At 41.5% G+C, this 10,547-nt stretch overlaps 1 pseudogene; it reads left to right on the forward strand.

The window, feature by feature from the left end:
• Positions 1 to 4,013: 4,013 nt before the first annotated feature.
• On the forward strand, positions 4,014 to 5,580 carry LOC120551310 (annotated as a pseudogene).
• Positions 5,581 to 10,547: the final 4,967 nt, after the last annotated feature.

Consider the following 10,547-nt stretch of genomic DNA (forward strand, 5'->3'; position numbering starts at 1 on the left):
AAAAACCACCATGGACAGTTTTTAATGTTCAATCGGACTATAACTATACTCGAGAGTCTGCTCTTGAGACTTTACTCTAATTTTCGGGACAATTAGGCCAGGATTCGGGATTCGGGACAACTGCTTGGATTACAGGACTGTCCCGAATTTTTCGGGACGTCTGGTCACCCTAGTGCTAGCAGTTATTAAAGGTCCCATGACATGGTGCTCTTTGGATGCTTTTATATAGACCTTGGTCCCCTAAGACTATATCTGAAGTCTCTTTCCCGAAATTCAGCCTTGGTGCAGAATTACACCCACTAGAGCCAGTCCCACAATGAGCTTTCCTTAGTATGTGCCATTTTTGTGTCTCTAGCTATTGAGGAGGAGAGAGGGCGGGGCAAGGTGGAGGGTGAGGGTGTGGCCTTGACCAACTGCCACTTTTCTCGTTTGAAAGCCATGATGTCTCTCTCCCATGGGTTGGCCAAATTCTCTGGGAGGGCAAAGCAGATAAAGGGGAGGTAACCTTGCTTGTTATGACCTCATAAGGAGCAAGATTCCAGAACGGCTCATCTGAGCTTTCATTTTCTCAAAGGCAGAGTAGGATACCCAGGGCTCGGTTTACACCTATCACCATTTCTAGCCAATTGGGGACCATAGGCAGGCTGGGGGAACGCATATTAATGTTAAAAAACCTCATAAAGTGAAATTTTCATGCCATGGGATCTTTAAATTGGAAAGGGCTGAGCTACCAAGTGTGATATTGATAAGAAATAAAATATCACTGTCCAGTTATATCTCTTTACAAGATGGAATGTCTGTCATTAGGCTAACCACTTTAATCCTATGGAAAACAGGCTACCTAGCATGACCAGCTAGTGTGCTAGCAGACTTGTGGTGGTATGAGCTAGCCTAAAGGTAGCTTACTACTAAAATGTTCATGCTAAGCCTGTGTGAGTCTGTAGACGTTTTTTGCATAACTAACATTACAGACAAAACACCTTAGCAATGTGTGTTTTAATCAAAGTTGATAGCATTAGCAACTTATATGTACAATGCTACAATTAGCTGCAAGTGATTAAGTGTTGATCCTGGACCACCACAGCATCACATTCATCCTGGACAGTTGTTTATTGTTTGTCCTGGACAATAACAGTCAGTTATTCTGTGCTGTCATTAAGTGTTGATCCTGGACCACTACAGCATCACATTCATCCTGGACTGTTGTTAAGTGGTAGTCCAGGACAATCACAGCATTACAGCCCCAGAGTAATTATCTGTTATTAAATCATAACTGGCAATATGCGATCTATAGCCCTGTTGTTCAAGGTCACCTATGGCTAATCTATCAGGGCACTTGGCTTACATTTTGGTTTTGTTTCAAATGCCCAGTTCGGTTAACTTTAGCTGCTGAGTCATTTATTAACTCTATAATGGAAAGTATTGTGAGTAAAGTCTGTGGAGGTAAAACCATGTGCTCTTTTCTTTCAGAAATGGAGGATATTATTAAAAAGCGGTCATCAATGAAGAAAAAAAGAAAATGTGATCCAAGAAAGCCAAACTTGATGTTTTTGTGATGCCACGTCAGCAGAAAGAGGTTCACGGTATTCTAATGGAAAAACTGCAAAACCTGGACTCTTATTTTAACCTGCTGCTGCTTTTTACCTTGATCTCAATTGCTGTATTCCAGGAACACCACCCTTTTGAGTACATGACAATAAAGTACTTGAACTTGATTAGACAGTCTTGTGTGTATTAATTTGCCCATACATGAAAATGGATGAAATGATTAAAAAAAACTGTTTATTAAATATTTTTATTTATAAACTAAAACTGTAATTGGTCCAATTTTACAATTAGGTGGGAAGTGTCCACAATCCACATCATAAACTGTTGTTCTCCAACATCTTCAACAGAGTTTGTCTGTGGAAAAAACACAGCAAAATGAGTTGGAAACTCATCTGAAATGTACAAGTCCTCGAATAGAGTCTTAAACAGAGCAAAATTGTGTGAGGTCCCACAAGGTAATCTAATTAAAAAAAGAATTGTTAAAGGATATCTTTAAGGATCTACTTTGAAATGCACTAATGGTTAATGACACTTTTCATTACATAACCTTTCACACTTACCAGACATCCTTGGAGGTTTCCCACAGTTTTCTGAAACATAGATTTGAATGATTAAAAGGTGTGGACAAGATAAGGATGAATGTCACTCTGTGTTGGTCCAGGATGAATGTGATGCTGTAGTGGTCCAGGATCAACACTTAATGACAGCACAGAATAACTGACTGTGATTGTCCAGGACGCGATATTACGAATCCCACTATGGCCACGCCAAGACCCGCCCTTCAATAGCATTCACACACTACTATTGGCCAGGCGTCCATGCTAAAATGTACAGGTCCTATCCCCTGACCAATCCCCTAACCCTAACCTTAACCACTTGAGGTGAAATGCCTAACCCCAACCAATCAAGCTGCTTCGTAGGGCGGGTCTTGGCGTGGCCATAGTGGGATTTGTAATTTTGCGTCCAGGACAAACAATAAACAACTGTCCAGGATGAATGTGATGCTGTGGTGGTCCAGGATCAACACTTAATCACTTGCAGCTAATTGTAGCATTGTACATATAAGCTGCTAATGCTATCAACTTTGATTAAAACACACATTGCTAAGGTGTTTTGTCTGTAATGTTAGTTATGCAAAAAACGTCTACAGACTCACACAGGCTTACATTTTAGTAGTAAGCTACCTTTAGGCTAATTCATACCACCACAAGTCTGCTAGCACACTAGCTGGTCATGCTAGGTAGCCTGTTTTCCATAGGATTAAAGTGGTTAGCCTAATGACAGACATTCCATCTTGTAAAGAGATAGAACTGGACAGTGATATTTTATTTCTTATCAATATCACACTTGGTAGCTCAACCCTTTCCAATTTAATAACTGCTAGCACACTAGCTGGGCTAGTTCATACCACCACAAGTCTGCTAGCACATTAGCTGGTCATGCTAGGTAGACTGTTTTTCATAGGATTAAAGTGGTTAGCCTAATGACAGACATTCCATCTTGTTAAGAGATATAACTGGACAGTGATATTTTATTTCTTATCAATATCACACTTGGAAGCTCAACCCTTTCCATTTGAATTACTGCTAGCACTAGGTGGTCATGCTAGTTATCTTATTAACTTGTTTAGCCTAGCTACACATCAACTCTATAATGTTTTTGAAGACGTTCAAACTCTTGGAAGTAGGCTAAATCTTACCTGTTAAGCACGATAGTGAAGCATCTGCGGCAGCTCTGGAACGGGCAGCCGTTAACGATAGTGAAACTGGCAGACGTTTATTTTATTTATTTTTTTTAATTTACCATCACGTCGCACTATTAATGACATCACAATCAAAACGTGCCACTGATTGGTTGGTTATAATGTTAATCCAGGGCAAACAACTTTGTCATTGATCCTGGACTGTTAATTACTTGGTGATATCAGATCGTGCTATCTGCTGCCTTAGGCTTTCTTTGTGTTGGAATTTTAAACTCCGGTGGATTCATGAGGACTATGGTTAACTGCTCCTCAGATCTCTACAGGGTAAATCCAGACAGCTAGCTAGACTATCTGTCCAATCTGAGTTTTCTGTTGCACGACTTAAACAACTTTTGAACGTACACGTTCCACCAAAATAAGTTCCTTTCCAAGGCTAATTTGCAGAGGCGCCGTTGCTCATTGGGGGAATACAGTTTGTAATATAGTTTAAAACGTATTGTGTGTGCGCAGAGTTGTCATTGTTACCACTACATTTGTAAAATTAAATTAATATTTAATGAGTTTCCACCATAATGGATCATGTGCTTTCCCAACAATTATCCAGGTTCAATATAGAAGTATTTAATGCTGTTCATTCCATTTTTGTTTAGGGTTTATTGGCAACCTAGTTATGTACAGCATGCTTTGAATATATATATATATATATATATATATATATATATATATATATATATATATATATATACCTCCCATAAGAGCCTTCATGGACGACCTCACAGTGACAACAACGGCGGTACCAGGAGCCAGGTGGATCCTCCAGGGTTTGGAGAGACTCACGGCATGGGCACACTTCAAAGTCAAAGTCAAGGTCTCTGGTTCTAAAGAAGGGGAAGGTTACAGACAGATTCCGCTTCAGGCTGGGAGAACACCAGATCCCGTCAGTCACAGAGAGACCATTGAAGAGCCTTGGGAAGGTCTTCAAATGCAGCCTGAACGACAGGGACTCCATCAAGGCAACCGGTGCTGACCTGGAGGGATGGTTGAGAATAGTGGATAAGTCTGGGCTCCCTGGAAAATTCAATGCTTGGGTTTACCAGCATGGAATCCTCCCAAGAATCCTCTGGCCTTTGCTTATCTATGAGGTCCCCATGACTGTGGTGGAAGGTTTTGAGCAAAAGGTGAGTACCTATCTACGCAGATGGCTGGGACTGCCGCGTAGTCTAAGTATCATCGGGCTATATGGGAACAACAATAAGCTCAGACTCCCTTTAGGCTCAGTCAGGGAGGAGTTCATTGTTGCATGGGCACGGGAACACCTGCAGTACTCTGGATCCAGAGATGCCAAAGTGTCTGGCGCAGGGATTGTTGTGAGGACAGGGAGGAAGTGGAGGGTCGCCGAGGCAGTCCACCAAGCAGAGACTCGGCAGAAACACAAGGCCACCCTTGGAATAGTGGCGCAAGGCAGAGCCGGACTTGGGAGCTTAACAGCGACCCGATATGACTCTGCCAGCGGAAAGGAGAGACAGAGGCTGGTACAGGAGGAGGTGCGAGCTTCAGTCGAGGAAGAGCGAACTAGCAGAGCAGTGGCCATGCGGGAGCAAGGCGCCTGGATGAAGTGGGAGCAAGCGATGGAGCGAAGTGTCACCTGGAAGGACATCTGGAAGTGGAACCCCCACAGGATCAAATTTTTGATTCAGGGGGTCTATGATGTCCTTCCAAGTCCCTCCAACCTGTGCACATGGGGCAAAATAGAAACACCTGCATGCCCCCTTTGTTCCAAAATAGGAACATTAGAACACATCCTGAGTAGCTGCTCAAGGACAGCCGATACACACAAGCTACAGCCAATGCCTTTCCCCTGGAAGGACAAAAACCAGAGAAGACACCGAAAAACTGCTCTGTAGGTTTGCTCTCCACGGCCCGAGACTGGGCGATGACAGTCGACCTGGAAAGGCAGCTGAAAATTCCAACACACATCACCCAGTCCAAATTGAGACCTGACATCATCTTGGTCTCTGAGGCCACAAAACAACTAATCCTGTTAGAGCTGACAGTGCCATGGGAGGAAAGGATGGAGGAGGCGCAAGAGAAAAAAGAGAGAGAAATATCAAGAACTGGTGGAGGATTGTTGGAGGAACGGATGGAGGACCAGGTGTATGCCAGTAGAGGTGGGCAGTAGGGGATTTGCCAGTCACTCCCTGAGCAGGGCCTACGGCATGCTGGGCATAACAGGTGCTAGCCGAAGAAGAGCCATAGGCAACAACGTGGAGGCAGCAGAAAAAGCATCCAGATGGCTCTGGTTAAAGAGGGGAGAGCAGTGGGGGCAGTAGAATGCCACTTGGACACAGGCCAGGGTCTGATCAGCCTTGGTCGGGTCGCCAGGACAAGGGTGTCTGTTGTAAGACCCAAAACACCCAGTGACTCCTGGAAACAACACTGATGATGTGTCCAAGGTTGTGCATCAGAAGATGTTTTTGTAACATATATATATATATATATATATATATATACACATACATCTTCACAACCACACATACCTACTGTATATGGAAAAATCCAAAATAAACAAATGATCACGTTGCAAATAATAAAGGACAGTTGAAAAATAGAGACATTTGTTATGTTCTTAAGCTCAGAGTCAAACCTGCATGCCCTTCTGTTCTAACTCTGCTGTCAGCTTTTTAGCAGCTCTGACAACAAACTCACATCATATTTGAATGATGTACTACTGTGCTGTATACTGTGTGAACAGTGTTTTAGGAGTTTACTGCATGAGCTATTGTCTAAGATTGAAACGTTAAAGCACAGCTAAAGGAGTCTCATATCTAAAGTTCTCCACTGTTCACACAATGTGAATCATGTACAAAACTACCATAATGTCACCCAAGTGAAGACAACCCATACAGATTTAAAGAATTTCTTCAACATATATAGCACATACATACTTTCAATGGCATTCATACACATCACAATATTATGAATTAACATAAATGTGCAAGCTATAGCTGCAGAACATTAGCTGTAGATAAAAATACAGGCTGTACTGATGAGAATCGTCCATCAGGCCTTTGAGGCCATGTTTAAAACGTTCTGGCTGATGTTGTACAACAGTGTGCTTACATCTGGGCATTGCAAACACAAACAATTAAAGTTAAAAAGAAAATAAGACTCCCTCAGCATTGGCCACCTCCTCCATCCCTGTTATTTGAAAGAGGGGAAGTTTCCTCTTTGCTAATGCTGACTACCCAGTGTACACCCGATCATCAGTCAGGACCACAGTGCTGACAAAACACTTTTTAAAGTTTTCTTACAAAAAATATAATACATCCCATGTACAACTGATACAACTGAACACAACTAAAGCATCACTACAAATGTGTATATCTAACGAACAAATATCTGAATACTCGGGTTCAGTTGTAGGCCTATGAGCAAATGGAAGAGTTTCAAAATGTTGCATTCTGTCCAATTTCTCAAGTTATCTTGGATCTAAATTCTCAAGCCCTTAGATATATATATGAAGCACAACGGTTATTCAATTCAATTCAATTTTATTTATAGTATCAAATCATAACAAAAGTTATCTCGAGACACTTTACAGATAGAGTAGGTCTAGACCACACTCTGTAATTTCCAAAACCCCAACAATTACAGTAATTCCCTCAAGAGCAAGCATTAGCAGTGGCTATCGCGACAGTGGCAAGGAAAAACTCCCTTTTAGGAAGAAACCTCGGCAGACCCAGACTCTTGGTAGGCGGTGTCTGACGGGCCGGTTGGGGGTGTGATGAACAGTGGCGATAATAGTCACATTAAAGGTCACAGTGATGTCGAAGGTTATCGTGGAAGTTCATGTCATAGCAGGGCACATCGTGTCATACTGAGTAGTGCTGTCCCCTATACCGTATCCAGACTACTTATCAACTCGATAAATCAACCCAGGGTTTTCACAATCTAGCCAAGACACATTCACAGATAAGCGGTGTTTGCAGCATGTGACCTAAGGTTCTCTCGTAGCGTAGGCATACAAACATGCACTCTCTTGTGTTGAAACATGCTGTTAATTATTACAATAATAGAAAGGGGCACACAACTGTTGAAAACTTGACAAAACACATAGTGCCAGGAATGCTGACGCCCCCTTTGTCCCTGAGGGAGAGTGTTGAAGAGACACTCCGCTGGTTTTAACAGCTGATTCTATCCCCACAAGAAGAGAAGAGAAAAAAGAGAGCTCCCATTGCCTTTACTGTCATCTTTTTTATTGTACATGGTTTCAGTTGTGCTTCTTGTGATGGCTGAATGTTCACGCTGATATCACGTTGTTTTTTCATGACTGTCACTGCAAATGTGACGGTCCTCTATGTAACAGTCTCAATATGTTGCGTATGTGGAGCTGCATCTGCACATGGGGAAACCGGACTGAATCAGGATAGATAGGCACGTCAGCATCGCGGACAGATACAGGGGCAAACTGGGACAAAAATTCAGCCCTGGCACTGTAGCCACACCAGCCCACATTATCACGCCCACGCAGCCCCACCCACGGACACGTGCATTCACTAATTTATTGTGTACAGATGGTGAAATAATACAAGCAGTACCTTATGTAACTGCTTTTTTAAATATTTAATGTAACTGGCAAACAATGCTTACGACTTTTTTAAAGAACACGTTGATAACAAATTTACACATACTACCAATTTATGCCATTTATATGCTGTTACTGTCATTCTCTACAGTATGTTGTCCTTTGTTGTCACTGTCTGTCTTCTTGTCCGTGTTTCTCTCTGTTGACACTGTACATATTGTCCGTCTGGTTCTCCATCTTTCCATCTTTTTTAACTCTCTAACTCTGCAATTTAAAAATGTTTTTATGGCTGTCTGTGATTATACTTCAGGGTAAAATACTTCAATTCCTGCATTCTGATACATTTTTAGGCACCAATTTATGGTAAAAACGTCTATATTTATGTCAAGGAAATCACAAAATTCTGGTGGCAGGTAACAATTCGAAATACAAAATATAATGGAATATTATTATATTCAGTAGTCCAGTAAGGGGGCTTCCACATCTGGGACATGGGCTGGATATGACAACACACAGCATGAACAGGGGTTTATGGTAACTTTTTTCCCCAAGGAGCACATTTTGCTCCTAAGTTGAAAAATGTAGGATTGACTTACAGAGGCTAATTGCAGAGTTTAACCAACATAGTGTAAAACTAAACACTACGTGAATGGGGCACAGCAGAAAGATGGAGCAGAACGACACTGCTTGTTCAGGGTTTTCATGTGTAGGCTACTCCTATAGGCCTACACTTCGCATCATGCGTTAAAACCAACTGTACGAACTAATTAGACTACTATTTGATGTTACAACGAGACGTTTTTAACCGGTAATGAAACTGCCACGCGGACAGACAGCAGTCGGAGCTCCGGAGAAGCTCTGCGCCCGTCAGCAGTGGCTTCTCACAGCGCAGTCAGTCCCCCAGAGCAGCATGATCACCTCAGGTCACGTGCTTTGATTTTGTGAACGTCCCAATTTGAGTAACCTCTGATTGGGTCGGTCGATTTTATTTATATTTATTTATTTGTATATTTAAAAACCAAATCTGACCGGCCCACATAAAAAAAATGGTCCTGCCCCTCTGGCATTTGCCAGAATTGCCAGATGGCCAATCCGTCCCTGGAATGCTCTTAAACGTAGCCTATAGTGGAAATGGTTATGTTTAACAAAAGTATAGCAATACATGTTTTACAATACACTATCTATTTCACAGTAAAATGTAAAATAAAATAAATAAAATAAAATCCTCAGCTTCTAAGGCATTTCTGCTGTATACAAATACAGTAGATGAAATAGTGTCTTCGGCACCGGAATATAGCTCCTAACATTATACATTTTTCACATAATAAAAGTCAGCATCAAATTCAATAACAGTTACCTGCACATGGGGAAACCAGACTGAATCGGCACGTCAACATCGCGGACAGAGACATAAACAGCCCTACACACAACGCACAGTAGGCTAAGTCAGACGGAGGAATAGCATTAGAAGCTACATTTAGCATTCAGCACTAAGCCTAAGAAGATGAATGACTCACTCGACGCCAAACAAACGGCATTCATTTCTAAATTACATCACAACAAACATATGGTAACATAAAACATTGTGTGGTGGGCTTTAAAGCATTTTGGCTAATATTATCTCTGCAGCGTTTAACATGCGATTTACCCATAGACAGTACTTTTAGCACTGCGGCGCAATGGGAGAGTGACGCCAGCAGATGGCAGTGTCCACATTTATGCAGGAATTTAACAAAACCTATATACAACCCGTTACACCAATATTACATATGGTTATCACTCCCATGTTTATGTACAGATGACAGATATTATAACTGAAGTGACATTTAAAATGACAGCTAATGACAGATTAATTACCTTGCTATCCTGTACAGCTCCAGCTGCTTTTATTCTCTGCACCCACCTTTTCTGCTTGAAAAGCATGAAGAATCATGGAAAGAAGCATTATTTGCATATACATATATATTTTCATAAGAAGAAATAGTTTAGTTTTATTCAGCTATAATACAGTCCGCATGGAATGCTGCTCTGTGGTGTAGAAGTTGTCCCTCTGGTGCTCTTCAGTTTGGTGATCCTAGTTTAAATGGTTGAAGGAATCTGAAGCACTCAAGTGGTTAAGATGTCTTCAATATCTTATGCCTTGGCATGTTTGAATGATTATATTTTAGTTTAGTTTTAATCTTGACCTATTTTCAACGGTCAGCACATTGCTTCTCTACTGTGTTGTAACTCATGACCAGTATGTGACTTTATCAGTTCACAAATGTTTATTTACTGGAAAATGTGTCTACTTTGGCCCTAGTAATCGTTAAGAGCTGTTTGCATGACAAAAGCAAACATACCACGCTGGGTAAAGGGCAATGTTGCAAAACTTAACTTACTGTAACATTGACACGTTCAATTGATTTAAAATAGTTAGCTACAGCAATAAAATCCCGGCATCATCACTATGGAAGGAACGAAATGCTTAAAGGTGCAATGTGCAAGATATGGCCATATTTTTCTATTTTAAAACATAAAAAATCAGGGGGGGGGATGTTTTCATGCAGCCAGGTCTCTGTAATCACCACAATAATCTGTGTGATGGTTGGTGTGATGGAGCATTGGATGCTTGTTGCGCCTGCCACTAACAGTTATCAATGTATCTTCAATGACCACTGACAAGCAAAGATAATGGCTACACACTCAGACAACCACAATGGCTGCACCTGA

The sequence above is a fragment of the Perca fluviatilis genome, chromosome 2, assembly GCF_010015445.1.
Source record: "Perca fluviatilis chromosome 2, GENO_Pfluv_1.0, whole genome shotgun sequence".
NCBI lineage: Eukaryota > Metazoa > Chordata > Actinopteri > Perciformes > Percidae > Perca > Perca fluviatilis.